Genomic DNA, 15,726 nt, shown 5'->3' with positions numbered 1-15,726 from the left:
AAATTAAACATGTTAATGGGGCCACACAAGAAAGTTATAAGAGGATGGAGAATACTGGTTGTGGTGGGGAGCCTTGAGTGAAGTGGAACCGACAGCTTGGAAAAGTTTCACATCACTCAAACCCCATTTCCTGCACTTTCATTTAGACTTTTTCCCAACAGACTTTGGCAACATCACTGACGAGATGGAGAAAGACTTCATCAAGAAATTAAGGTGGTGAAAAAATGTTACTAGGGTTTCTGGAACAAGTCTATGATGGGAAACTACCGCTGGATGCTTTGCTGAGATGATCCAGAAAATACACAAAAGACAGTCATCTTCTAAGCACTTCTTGCTTCAACCTGTGTACAATGGACTATTGAAAGCTTTTTAATAGCAAGTACAAGTAAAAAATTATAACTGGGCATGTTAAGTGTTATTTTATTATGAATATGTAGATAGGTATGTTTGAGGATTTTCTAGTGTTGTGTGTTCTCATGATATTTTAAAATTATGTATAACTTTTTATATGTGATACAAGGAAACTAAAGTGATTTCTGTTATCTGCATGAAAATCTAGTACAGAAAAATGTACATTCATCTAAGGTGATTGAAACTGATTTTATTTTGTAGACCTGTGTAATGAGTAAGGGGCTGCCTGGCCGAGGCGGTAAAGGCGTGCTCGGTTCGCCCGGAAGGACGTGGGTTCGAATCCCCGTCAGGAAGTCGTAAAATTTAAGAAACAAGATTTCCTCTTCTGGCCCTGAGGTTCACTCAGCCTACACCAAAAATGAGTACCAGGTTAATTCCTGGGGCAAAGGCTGCCGGGCGTAGAACTAACCACTCTACCCCAATACGTGCCAAGGTTAACAATGGTGGAAGCCTTTACCTTCCACTCCTCCAACGGCCTTCTTGGCCTGTACGGAGGTAAGTTTGCTTTGCTTTGTGTAATGAGTAAGCCTGCTGCCACACAGGGGCAAAACACTGGTAATTTCATGACTGAAAAACCCTAAAGAACTTGAATACTTAAATGTTCACAGTAGGTGAAATTAAATTATGATTTCCATAAGGGAACTTTATTTTTTATATAAAATTCCTACATGTTCAGTATTTACACAGTTCCATTGAACAGGAATGAAAATGATTAATAACAACATTATTTGCTTAACACCCATTCCATAGCTACAATTTTTATTGCTCATGAAGTACTTGCCTTCAAATTATATCATTTACCTCAAAGTCTGGCTCCATGGCTAAACAGTTAGAATGCTGGCCTTTGGTCCAAGGGGTCCCATGTTCAATTTCCGGTTAGGTCAGGGATTTTAACTTTCATTGGTTAATTCCTCTGGCTCAGCGGTTGGGTGTTCATGCTGTCTTCAACATTAGAATTAATCTTAGCTAGGGCCTCCTCCTCACAGACTCTCTGGAGACCACATGTCTTTGTTATTATTTACCACAAATAAGCTACAGTAATTCAAAATATTCTGTCATGCATACCTACAGTTACTTTCCTCCTTGTATATGTTTTCCATTTTAGACGATTTGATTATCAGTTTCACACTCTTCATACTTGGTAAATGATAATCACATCATCATTCCCAACCTGAAGCAGGACAAGAGCAATGACAACAAATCACCACAATTTATTGGGAAGACAAAATTCTAACCAATGTACCACAAAGATAAAGTGTACAAGACTTTTACCATCCTCTTTCCTTTTAATACTTTGGGTTATCCATAGCTCTCAGTTGGTATACTGATGTAATTCAGATGAGAATGCAGTTCAAAGCAGTAGTTATTTTTGTGCTTTCATACACAAATACATATTTTTCAGCAAGCTTGAGAAAGACAGAAGGAATGTAAAAGGAGAGAGGATCAGACTGTTAATACAACCTACTGAAGGAGAGGAGTCATGGTAAACAAGAAAAGAACTACTCGTTTACATGATCTTTGGATAAGTGTAAGTAGCCCTCCTTAGAAAGCTGAAGCTACCTGAAAACGTATGAAGACTTGGGGGGGGGGAATAATGATGAAGGTCCAATTTTTCCAATTTTTGGTGTTGACGCCATTTTGTGCAGCAAATCATGCAGTTTCTTTGTGTATATTCATTTGTGTGAATAATGCTAAGGGTCCGGTGATATTCACAGTTAAATATTTTGTGGAAGACCGATAAGAGTCCTGGTATTTGAAGGAAAAATGATGGTAGTCCATTCTACTCTATTCTTAAGGAAGAATTATATTTCTCGGGAGTTGGTATTTATGTTTATTTATTCTTAGTGTGGCATTGTTGGGTTTACATTAATGAACATTTCCATTATTAATGCTGCAGTTTAGTAAAAGTGAGGTGTAAATCTAAAACCAAGTGCAGTGTTTCTGGATCTAGGTAAAAGTCCAGAATTGAGCCAAAGTGCGAAGAAAAGAAAGTATGGCCGAGTGGTTGATGCAGGAAAGAAACTAAGAGCACAGATACATGAAATAGGACAGGACTGTAAGTGCACCAGATTGAAGTGTTTTGATAGATTGAATGAAGAAAAGAGGAATGTATCATTAAATATTTCAATAGTCTTCCTGATCGAGATGTACAAAGGTTGTATTTAAGTGGTTTGATCAAAATAAATCTTTACAAAGGAGACGCCCTAGGAAAGGTCAATGTGAAGCCCTTTTTTATTACCACTCATATTCTTTCACAGTTAGAACTAAATAAAATGGCATTGTGACAGAAGTGCCCATTTGCTATAGAGCATTTGCATGGAATAACCCCAAGAACATTACAAATCATTCAAGAGCAAATAAAAGAATGTGGTAAGGTGATACCAGACGGAAGAGGAAAGCACACAAATAGACCACATGCTCTAAGTGATGAAACCAGGAATGCAATTCATGAACATATTCAGTCCCTGCAAGGTCGTCAATCACACTATTCTTTGAACCGGACATCAAAAGTTTATCTCCCAGAAGAACTCAATGCTAAGAAATTACACCTTATGTACATGGAGAGGTATCCAAATAATCCAGTGTCTTATGACACTTATTTGCGAATATTCAATTCGGAGTACAATATTTCATTTGGATATCCAAGATCGGATACATGTAGTGAATGTGACGGTATGAAAGCCCAAGAGATGTATTTAAAAAATGAACTGGCATCTTTGCAACAGAAATCGATTGATCAAGGCCTATTACAGCAATTGACTACAGAACTGAAAGAACTTGAAACCAGGAAAGAGCTTCATTTGAGAAAGGCTGCAGCTTTTTATGAAAGAAAATGTCTCTGCAAGAAATTTTGTGCAAAAAGGAAGGAAGAAGAGGCCATTGCTATGGATTTTCAGAAGAATCTGCCAGTTCCAAATATAGCAAGTAACATGGTATATTACAAACGTCAGCTGACAGTTCATTTGTTTAATATCCATATTTTAGCTACTGGAGAGTCTGTATTCTATGAGACTATAACAAAGAGAGGAGCGGATAATGTAATATTAATGCTTCACCACTTTATATTTAACATTCTCTCCCCTGATGTGAAATGGCTTCATATATTCTGCGATTCATGTGCTGACCAAAAAAAAAAAAAAAAAGAAAATTACTGAATTTCGGTACATTCATTATGTAGTAACAGTTTGCCAGAGGCTGGAAAAAATTACGATGATATTTCCAGAAAGAGGGCACTCGTATCTTGAGTGCGACAAAGATATGGGGCTGATATCACACACTGCAGTAACGGAGATACCTAAAGATTGGTATGAGGTCATACGCCACAGCAGACTTAAACCAAGCCCATTACAAGTTGTTGAATGTCATCAATCAATGTTTAAAACTTGGACATCATTCTTTTCTTCTAATGGGCATTACAAAAAGAAGTTACCTGTGCCTTCAAGACCTTTAAAGGCAATAAAGGTGGAAACTGAACAGCCACAAATTATCTCACTAAAATCTGGAAGCTATAACGTTGCCTGGGGAACTGTTGTCATTACAGAGGTGAGAAGGAGGACTTTGTCTGGGCTGCAAGAGGTGGAATTCACCCTGCCAGGGCCAGCTTACACTGAGATCCTGCCTATATCACTATCAAAATGGAAAGATCTGAAGGTAATTAAACCTTGATGGTATTATTATTAATATCCCTAAGTATTGTTATTTAACTAATTTTCATTAATTTTTCATTTGCAGGAACTGACCAAGCTTCTTACAACAGAACGATCAAAGCAGTTTTATGAGAATTTGCCACATATTGAATGAAAATGCACATTAATGAGAGTTTTTAAAATAATGTTCCATTGTTGTATATTGAAGTGTTATTGTGCAATCTCAGGTAATATGTGCTTTTTACCTGGTCCCTAGAAATTTCCTAAAGGAAGCCATCATAAAATAAATACCCTATTATATCGTGCTTTACTCCTGTTTAAGATGCTTTTTCTTTTTTGAGGGAATATTCCATGGTAAGTTTATAACAAAGTTCAGAAGGAATGGAAAATTTATTGCCTCATCACAAGCATACCTACAGACCTGAAGAAAACTGTAAACTTTACCTGGAGCTAAAGTCTAGGTAGAGCATGTTGACATTCAGAGCCTCCAATCAGCTTATCTTAATGTCGCTACAGGGACTCTGCAATGTGCATAGAGTACACAGACAAACTAATATTGTAGGGTACAAGGAGAGGCTAATTCAGGTTCTTAAAAACAAGTTGTTACATGCCAATGTAGATATCATAGGCAAGGAAGTGAGAAGATAAACTTTTCCATCACATCCCTCACTGGTTTTTCTGGACAGGTCTAAGATTGTCTTTCAACTGAGTTCAGTGTATGGAATCTAATCAGCAATTATGAGAGTGAAGAGGAAACCATTTTCCTTATTGAAAAAATTATAAATTTTGAGAAAGAACAATGAAGCATCAGAAATGTTAAACATACAAATTACCAAATTATACAGTTTAATACCTCCCCGTTTAATATGGTGGTCCCATTTTTAATGCACGGCATTCGTGCAATCCCTTAAACAGATTTTACTGTACTTTACAGACGTAAAAGAAATTAAAATCTACAAAATCAATTAGATTAAGAAAGAATATAATACAAATGCTTATGTGCAAAATGAATTCTTAACCTGTTTAATATGAAGTACGCCTACCAACCTAATACAGTAGGACGGGGATACAATTTGCCTAACTGACCTAATGTGTTCTAAACACCACTTTTCTAATAAACAAGAGATAGCACACTTACAACCTGAGATATGATAGCACAGGAAAGTAACAGTCAAGGAATCTGATACCTTGCATGACTAAAATATTATTGGATGAAATTTTGTCAGTAATATTATTGCCTGACCTACTTGTGTCATTACATAGAATAAGATGTATCTATGAATTTTTGAACATACAATGAGTTTTTATGTATTTAAGACAGCAACTGCAATGCATTGAGATATTTGTGATAACATAGGTATGGTACATAAAAACTGAAGAGAAGTGAAGATAACAATATACTGTATTTGCAAACACCATCATTAGCAAAACAAGAACAAGATGATGCGTAGTGAGATGCATTTTTGCAGAAATATTATACAAATAGAGTAACAATAATACAAATATTGTTGAATAGAAATTACAATAAAATCAGAATAAATCTGATATTGGAATCATTGGATCTACAGAACCTAAGTATTTGCATTATGTCTGACAACAATACCTTAAAACATGAAAATAGTCCCCGACATAGCTACGTAATTGAACAGTTGAATATTTTTAGCTTTCACAACTGCACAGTACTTTAAATAGACTTTCAGCTTATTAGGTTGTATTGAGTACATACAGTACATGCCAAAGAGAAGTTATGTACAGAACAAAAGTAACCAAGTGGAAACCAAACCCACAAACTGGAAGAGCATTGGATGCAAAATAAAATGTTGGGGGATTTGGTTCTGATCAGGATCTACAGTAGTTGATCATTTTCTGTTCTATAGGTACTTAACATCTCTTAGGCATGTCCTACATGTACTCGATATGACATAATAAACTGAATGTCTATTTCAAGTACAATGCAGTACTGGATGCTAAAAATATTCAATTTAAACGGCACACAGCAGGCGACTAGTACACACTCTACAGATGTGCAAGCTGTAGTGACAGACCTGTAGCTTATGTAAAATAGTGTTCAAACTACTCGAATATTCAATAAATAAATAATAAATACAGCCCTGCAAACAGAACAAGAATGACTGAAGCCACCGTAGCTCAATTAGGAGAGCATCGGATGTGAAATACTGTCATGGATTTGTTCCCACCAGTGTCCAGTTGGTCATTTTTATTCTGTATTTAACAGCTCTTTGGCATGTACCATATGTACATGATATAACCTAATAAGCTCAAAGTCTATTTCAAGTAATAAAATAATACTCAAACACATTCCAAATGTCTGGAAGAATTGCTCTGGGTAGGCACAACAAGAAAGAAGTGATACTAAGAAAATTTTGCAGAAAGAAGCTTAAATCTGCCTGCATTTCATATCAAACCAGTATACTGCTTCATCATTTTTAAATAACTTGATAACAGTCATTTTATAATATACAGATACTTTTAAATAGAAGCAATTTAATAACCTTAATACCAAGGTTAAAGAATACATTGCCTCTTGAACTGAACAAACAGCATAAGAAAAGAAAATGAGTTTCTTGAAATCATTATAATAAACTATATTTTTATGCTAAGAATTTAGTTAATATAATCATTATTTGGGTCAAAGCTTAAAATTATGCAGTGTGGCATTTGAACTTACGCATGTTGATCAATGATCAAATGCATCACAGGTTAACCTTGCAAAGTCTCTTCCCAAATGTCTGCAGAAAGCTCAATTGTTAGATCCAATTGGTAAAAGACAACCCAACATTTTGACATAATTACCAATACTTAATTTCTGCTCAGTACAGGTGCATACTGGGCAGGAAGTGAATGAACAAGCATGAATTGTGAACAAAGAGCACATTTGTTGAAACTAAAATGTTAGTTTCTTCTAGCCTCTTCTCATACTGGTAAATGAATAACACACACAACCTAACAACCCTGGGATGACATAGATTCATGTGCCATTGCACTAAACTTCAATTGCTTGGACAACTTCTACTGAGGTATTCATTTATCAACTTTTGTGATTACTAGACATTTTTTACAAGCAGCACAATTTTTTACGTAAGTCAGTGTACAGTATATAAAGTAACTTTTGATTGTTCATGAGTAGGGCCTGGATTTTTATGTAATATTAAAGTGCGAAACATGTTCATAAAAATGTAGCAAATATTGGTGAAATATGTAATAAAATATTTAATTAAATATGTAATGTTAATAAAATATGTAAGAGTATTACTGCACTAACTTTACAAAAATGTTAGTATATTCCTCATGTTATAACTTACGGTTATGATACGAGACAATAAAATTGTTTTAAATACCTCCATATTTTAGGACAAAGTCATCGCTGTTGCTTTAGATAATTTATATAGTCTACAGTTTTCTAATTATGACAGTGTTAAATAATCAAATTAAAGACATAATCAAAATACTTCAAATATTCAAAAATAATTTACCTAGGGTGATGTATTGAAATTGCAGAGTATATTACACAATATACTAAATTTCCTATTGCCCGCAAGTCCTGAAAATGAAACAATTAAATGTTACTAAATAAAGTTAATATAGAATCTGTCCTTAAACCCCTATTAACACAAGTAGTACAGAAACTTAATTTTTATCATGATGCGCAGTGTGTCACCAAGTACTTCTTAATGTTTTCCATTGTAATATTTTGGTGCTGATCCAATAAAATTCTCTTTTAGGCTGAGAAGAACTGTTCAACATCACAGGAACTCACCAGGGCATTTTTAAAAGCTAAAACTAGTTGGGTGAAATTTCTTCCAGGGACTCTTCTTGTTCGCCACTAAAGATCTTGCAAACAGATACAGAGCTTGAACAACCTAGATTTCGTTTCAAGACTGACTGAGTTTGTTAGAAACTCTGAAGAATGAAAGGAACACAGCCATCCCAGATTCTGAGAAAGGATTAGTGCTGTTGTATGCAGTTGAGGCACTCGGACGTACTGTATTCCACACACAACGAAATCACAATTTTAAAGCCAACTTTAGGAACTGAAATACACTGAGTGGCCAAAAGTCACAGGAAGGGGTATGTATGTGCCGTGTATGACCCCTGGTTGTTGCGGCTAGCTGCGGCATAGCTGAGCAGTCTGTCACAGACACCAGTGTCGTGAAGATGGCATCACATCGCGAGTTAACCAACTTTGAACATGGGATGATCATCGGCGCACGGCGCATTAGTCATAGCACTGCAGAGATTACACATGAATTCAGGTTTCTGAGATCAACAGTGTCGAGGGTGGATCTTCAATATCACAGAGAGAATGTTACCGCCTGTGTAAATTCCTACACTGGAAGACCACAGGTGTTTAACGAACTGACATCATGACGCCTCTGCAGAACCATACTAGGCACTTGACGGACTATGAGTCAGATCACTGCCCGGTTGAATGTTGGGAGTCAGGAACCCATTTCTACCAGGATTGTAAGGAGGCAACTGTACCGCATAGGCTTCACCAGCCAACGACCAACACGTGTCCTTTTGCCTACATCTAGACACAGAGCTCAACGACATGTATGGGCTCGCAAACATTAGCAATAGGCCACGGAACAGTGGCGGCATGTGGTATGGTCTGATTAATCCCAGTTCCAGTTGTATCGAGCTGATAGGCGCGTGAGAGTGTGGCGTATGCCCCATGAAGCTATGGATCCTGCATGTCAACAAGGTTGTGACCAGGCAGGAGGTGGCTCAATTCTGGTCTGGGCGGCATTCCCATGGTCGCAATTAGGCCCCACTGCCCGACTGCAGGGAGCGCTGATAGATGCACATAATGTAGACATTCTTTCAGACCATCTGCATCCCTTTCTGGCCCTAGAGTACCCTGATAGAGATGCCACATTTCAACAGGACAATGTGCTATGCCACCGCTCTGTGGTGGCACGCAGGTGGTTGGAGGAGCACTCCAGTGACGTTACGACCATGGATTGGCCCTCCAGATTTCCTGATCTTAATCCAATCAAGCATTTATAGGATGCTGTCGATGCTGGAGTATGCTCCATGAACACCACACCAACTACACAAGACCAACTGTGGGTAGCAGTGCAATTTGCGTGGGTCCAGATCCCTCCAGAAGGATTCCAGCACCTTACAGAGTCAATGCCTCGCTGTATTGCTGCCGTTTTGAGGGCTCGTGGAGGAGCAACTCGTTATTAACATCACATTTAGTGTCTTCCCATGACTTTTGGCCACTCAGTGTATACTGTATAAGAGATGAAATTCGCCAATTTGATTATAGTCTGAAAATTAAACGAGCTGTTGCAATTTTTATTTTTTATAATAACTACCTAGATATGTACAAAAATGTTACATTCTTCATATAATATATACACACATGTAATATTACTAAGAATATGCAAAAAATATGTAAAATGGAACACAGGTATAACAATATCAGAACCACAATTCACCAACATTTTCAGTTGTCTACAAGTAAAGGAATATGTAATTACTTAGAGCCCGGATTTCCATGAAAATGCAAGTTTTTAAATAAGCTGGTTACATTTCTCAAACTTTGCAAATATTCATTTTATGACTTAACGATTCCAAATAACCGTTCCTCTTCCGTGCATGTTTGCATGCTCTCGCCTTTTTAGGAGAAAATTCATGCATAATGCATATTTTGAAGATGTTGGATTTAATATTGAATATTTGGAAGTTTATATTGCATAATATGACTATTCTGACTTTAAAACAAGAATAATTTATTACTTGTAATCTTCTGACTTTGCCGATATATAATGTTGTAGTGTCTTTTAAGAATGTGAGTTTGCAGAATTTGGGACCGTTTTCCATGTTATGTCCATTATTGAGAGATGGAGAGAGAATGTATACCTGACAATCAAAGTTAGTACATACGGTATAGAGATGGGATATTCGATCATTTTACTGAAACGATTCATTGAAGACATTGAGATGTCTGCAATCATCGCACAGATGGCAGCTAGAGATAAGCTGAACAAAGTGATCTGTTAAAATAATGATTTTGAATTCTTCAAGCAAAAAAAAAAAAAAAAAAAAAAAAAAAAAAAGGACGTATTGTGTGGTGAAAATGCAAAAGACGTACAATTTGATCTCACTTTGCCCCAAATGTTTTCATTTAAGCATGCACCTGTCACTTCTTCTGACATAGAAATATAATTTTCTGTTTAAGAATGTGCTGATAAAGCAATTTGGAGAACTTGGTTGTTGTGCAATGTTTCAAAAGAAGCTGAAAATGTAACCATGTTGAACTGAATTTTGATAGTGCATATTTTCCAGTTTATTATGCATGGTTTGCCTTATGATAGTGCATGAATGCATGCATATTTTCAGAGTTGATAGTGCATGGAAGTCCGGGCTCTAGTATTTACATAAGAATCTGGGCCCTATTCATGAGCGTGTTATCCAATTTGCAGATTACTTGTGCAGCTTACAGGCATTAATTAAAAAATATAAATAAATAGTATGCTTATTTTTTTCCCTAAGTTAAGAAATGTAACTTTATGAGTGTGTTATCCAATTTTCAGATTACTTGTGCATCTTACAGGCATTAATTAGAAAATATAAATAAACAGTATACTTATTTTTTCCCTAAGCTAAGAAATGTAACTTTATGACAGCAATAAATGTGTCACATGGCAATACAGTACTGTATCTGTTACTTCAGTCTTGGACATACTAATTTTCATATAATACTTGACACACCTTCTCTCAAGCTCCAAGCTATTAGACTGCAGACTTTCAGCACAGTCCTCCATTAGGACCAAGTCGTCGGCATAGTGCAAACTGCTTACTACATTTCAACTCAACTGAATCTCTCCCTACCAATTTCTACCTTTCAGTAAATGATCCATGTATAATATGAACAACAAAGGTCAACGAATACAGCCTTGTGTAACACCTGTATCTACTTCAAAGTAAAAACTCATTCTATCATCAATTCTCACTGCAGCCTGTTTGCCAACATAAATGCCTTTGACTGACCCTAATCCCAAAATCCCTCAATATGGCTAAAATCTTTTCCCTTGCCACACTATCGTGTCCTGTCACATAGTGACAACGGGTACCAAAGAAGGATACTGCTCATATTTATATACATCTTTATTATAGATTGTCATGCCTTTCAGCGTTCAGTCTGCAAGCCTCTGTGAATTTAGTAAATGCTGCCAGAATTCTCTATTTGTAACTAGCTATTTGGCCTCATTTAGTTCTGTACCTCTTATCTTTAAAACATTAGAAACTAGTCCAGCTCCATGGCTAAATGGTTAGTGTGCTGGCCTTTGATCACAGGTTCGATTCCCGGCAGGGTCAGGAATTTGAACCTTGATTGGTTAAAATCGCTGGCATGGGGGCCAGGTGTATGTGCTGTCTCCATCATCATTTCATCCTCATCACGACACACAGGTCGCTCATGGGAGTCAAATCAAAAGTCCTACGTCTGGCTAGCCGAACTTGTCCTTGGACACTCCCAGCACTAAAAGCCATACACCATTTTATTTCATTAGAAACTGAATCTAACCATCCTCATCCTGGCCTCCCTCTACTTCTCTTACCATCCATGGCGGAGTCCATTTTTCTCCTAGGTAACCTATCCCGCTCCATTGGCCTCACATGAACCCACCACCGAAGCCAGTTGTTCTCACCTACCAGCAATCATTCTCGTTACATTCATGCCTGTTACTTCTAATTTATGAATGAGACATCCTGAGTCCACCCAGCAAAGTTGATCTGAAAACGACCAGTGTAAAGATAGTTTCACCTGGGAAATGACTTCTTTCTTACAGAATACTGTTGATCACAACTGCGAAGTCTCTGCATTAGCTTTGCTGCAGCTTGATTCAATCACTCTTCTTTAGTCACTGTTCAGATGTTAGATCAAATATTTATTTTATTTCCTTTGCTTTGGATGCCAATCAATCCTTAGATGCATCAGAAAATGTGGGAACGTTCACAATATGAAAATTCAGATCGCTACAAATTGATGTTAATACTAGTGCAGCATGGAACAAGTGACTTGTGAGCATGGAATAGTGAGCATCGGGGCTTGGTGAGTGATGTATGTAGAGTCATTGGTAAAGCAGCGAACAAGGAAGTGGTATGAAAAATTGACCTGTGGATATACAGGGTGTAACTGAAATAAGGAACATCATTTAAACTGGTGGTGGAAGATGGTAATCTAAGCCAAAAAGTCTTCAAAAACTTTCCTTAATTAGTGTAGCAGCAAATAAATCACAAAACTTTGTCAATGTTTTTGAGAAGTCAATAGGAACTGGATACTCCCTCTGTTAAAGAGAACATCAACAAAAGTTTTGATTTCCCCAGGTTGCCCTCCCCTCCAAGGCTGTGCAATATTCTAAGTAAATATGTCTTGAGGTCAGTGCGCCGCAAGTTGGCTTCGTCGTGCCAAAGCATGTGCTTGGGCGGGACTGGTCACTTTGCATCCCTCCTGTAAATCAAGAACTTGCTTAACAGTGTGTCATCGGTCCATATCATACAATTTTCTTTTGTAGTTTATTCTCCAGCACAGTGAAGCGCTTTATTTTCTTTTTTTAAATTTCATCCTTTAACCCCCTACATAGTGAAGCAGGCTTTCTTTTAAATTTTTATTTTATTTTCTTATTCTACCAAACCTTGCATTCAAATCTTGGTAGGACAGTGCTTGACAGACACACATTAATATATGTTTTCAAACATTCTGTACTTCTACACCAGGGCTGATTATCAATTATTTTTCCTTTAAATCAATGAATGAATGAATAAATAAATAAATAAATAAATAAATAAATAAATAAATAAATAAATAAATAAATAAATAAATAAATAAATAAATAAATAAATGACTTCCACACTTACTAAGTAGGCTACCTTTCCAAATATCCAGTTCTTTCTGTGATGTTGCAACAACAACAACAACAACAACAACAGCAGCAACAACAACAACAAGAGCAATTTGTTTATGTTAGGTCCCCTGTGGGTGGGGGCAGTAAATAACATCCACTGTATCCCTAGCCTGTTGTAAAACGGCGATTAAAGGAGCTCTTAATTTGGGAGTGTGGGGCCCTTAGCTGAGTATGGGCACTACTTCCACTTACTTTTGCCAGGCTCCTCACTTTCATCTGCCCTATCTGACGTCTCTTGGTAAATGGTTGTTCTTTTCCGACCCCAGAGGTATTAGGTTTCTGAGGCCTAGGGAGTCTTTCATTCTTGCACCCTTCATGGCACTTGTCTTTCTTTGGTCGATACCTTAATTTTTTGAAGTGTCGGACCCCTTCCAAATTTTTTCCTTCTAATTAGTGTTACTGGAGGATGGTTGACCAGTTGTACTCACTCTTACAACAGTAATCACAACCACCATCACTTTACATAGGAATTTCAAAAGACAAGCACTGCTATCCTCTTATCAGCTGACTCACTCCCTCCCGCTCCTCCTCACAGGCAGCGTGCTTGGACTAAGCAACAAATTCCCCCCACCAACCTTGCTTCGCCAAAACCCTCTCCAGCTACAGCAGACTCAGGTTACCGCTACCGCCTGAAGAGTAACTGAAAACCTATTTTCCTATTAAGTTAAGATGATTAGCAAAAGAGTGTTCATATGAACTCCGTCTTAGATTGCAAGTTGATACAGTGAGTGCCAGCTCCATGAAATCTAGGACCTCTGATTTAATTATTAAAAGTGGCAAACCAAGGAAACATCTTAATGGCATAAGTGCTCAGAGTAAAGTTATTAAAATGATTATAAACCCCTCTTTAATGAAAATAAGTACTATAAACACTGGTGGGAAGTGTGGGATGAACACATGATTTGATAGAATCTGATGATGTTCTTTCAAGAACGAAACATATCATTCTATTTTTAATTAAGTTGTTTCTTTTTCATTATCATATGTTTTTTTTTTCAGGTAGTTTCTATATTTATTCATATATCAGTTTTGACAGACTGAAGAACTAACTTTTTTTTTTTTTTTTTAAGAAGCTGAAAATAGAAACATGATCATTAGGGATCACGAACAAATAGATGCAGAAGAGCTGGAAATGATGAGGAGAGAGCCTATCTGTTTGAAGATAGCCGTGTATGAAAGTTTGGAGACTATCCTTGTCCTTCTGTGTTTCCATGTTTGTCCATGTCTCCTTTTCTACAACGGTCGATCAAATATAAACAGGATTTTTGTTCCTGAACATCAACAGTTGGTAGGACTGGCCCCAAGCTTCTGCTATGGTTAGGTAGGACCGTTAGGAGTGAGGAGAGTGTGCTGTTAGATATTTCCCGCCGTTTCGTCAGTAACGCTCACGATGTCGGAGCAACAGGTGCACCCCGCCACTGTGCAACGCATAATTAAGAAATTTCTTACTATTGAAGGAGTTACAGCGGTGGAAATTTGCCAGAGACTGACTGCACAGTTTGGTGATCAAACATTGTCAAGGACACATGTGTTTACCTGGCATAAAAAGAACGTGTTGAAAATCAGTAACATGATCGCCATCCTCGGACCAGCATTACAGACGAAAACATTTGTGTGGTTAAAGACATTATTGACAACGATCAACGGGAGAGGATATCAGAAATTGCAGAAAAAGTTGGAATCAGTTATGAGAGCTGTCAAGCAATCATCACCAAAGACCTACAATTCCATAAAGTGTGTTCCAGATGGGTCCCTCGCCTTTTGACCGAAAATCTGAAGTTGAGACATTTGGAGGTCTGTCAGAGGTTTACAGCAAAGTTTGCGGAAGAAGGTGATGCATTTTTGAGTCGGATCGTTGCCTGTGACAAAACATGGGTCCACCACTACACTCCCGAATTCAAACAAGCCAGTAAGGAATGGCGGAGGCAGCACCATTGAAAGCCAAGACTCGACTGTCAACTGGCAAGTTCCTTGCAACCGTCTTTTTTTGATCGGCGAGGCATTTTGCTGATTGACTTTTTGCATGAGAGACGCACAATCAGTGCTGCTTACTACTGCGAGCTGTTGAACAAGGCAAGGGTCACATATCGCCACAAAAGATGAGGCTCACCGATTCGACAGGTCATCTTCCTCCACAACAATGCGCAGCCCTATACTGCAGCTGTAACTGTCTCCAAGCTACAGGAAATGCACTGGACTATACTTGATCATCCTCCTTACAGTCCAGACGTATCGCCCTGTGATTTCCATTTGTTCGGACCACTTAAAGAAGCTCTAGGAGGGCAACAATTTGAAGATGACGAGAGTGTGGAAGACTTCCTGCAGAACTGGCTGGTGACATGAACCTGTTCTTTTCACGATAAGGGCAACAAAAATCTGCCCATACACTGGCACAAATGGATTTCCAAAGCAGGAAACTATGTGGAAAAATAAATTGAAATTCAATAAATGAATTTAAATAAAAAATAAAATCCTATTTATATTTGATCCCCCCTCGTATTGCTCCCCCTCTTTTGATGCCAACCTGCTGTTTACCCTACCATGTCTACCTATATGATTCAACTTTAGCTAAATTGAACAAAGCAAGTCTCTCTAGATACCTGTCCAGGTTGGGAATTTTAACCTTCATTGGTCATTTCCTCTGGTCTGAGGACTGGGTGTTTATGCTGTCTTCAACATTAGATTTCATCTTCACAGACGTGTAGGTAGCCCATTGATGTCAACTCGAA

At 37.6% G+C, this 15,726-nt stretch overlaps 1 protein-coding gene across 5 annotated transcripts in view; it reads right to left on the bottom strand.

Annotated features, from left to right (window-relative positions):
* lola (longitudinals lacking) overlaps positions 1–15,726 on the bottom strand; it is a 581,907-nt gene that overhangs the window by 111,193 nt on the left and 454,988 nt on the right. The window lies entirely within an intron of this gene.

This window comes from Anabrus simplex, chromosome 1, assembly GCF_040414725.1.
Source record: "Anabrus simplex isolate iqAnaSimp1 chromosome 1, ASM4041472v1, whole genome shotgun sequence".
Taxonomy (NCBI): Eukaryota; Metazoa; Arthropoda; class Insecta; order Orthoptera; family Tettigoniidae; genus Anabrus; species Anabrus simplex.
The sequence above is the reverse complement of the archived record's forward strand: the minus strand, read 5'-3'. Positions and strand labels throughout refer to the sequence as shown.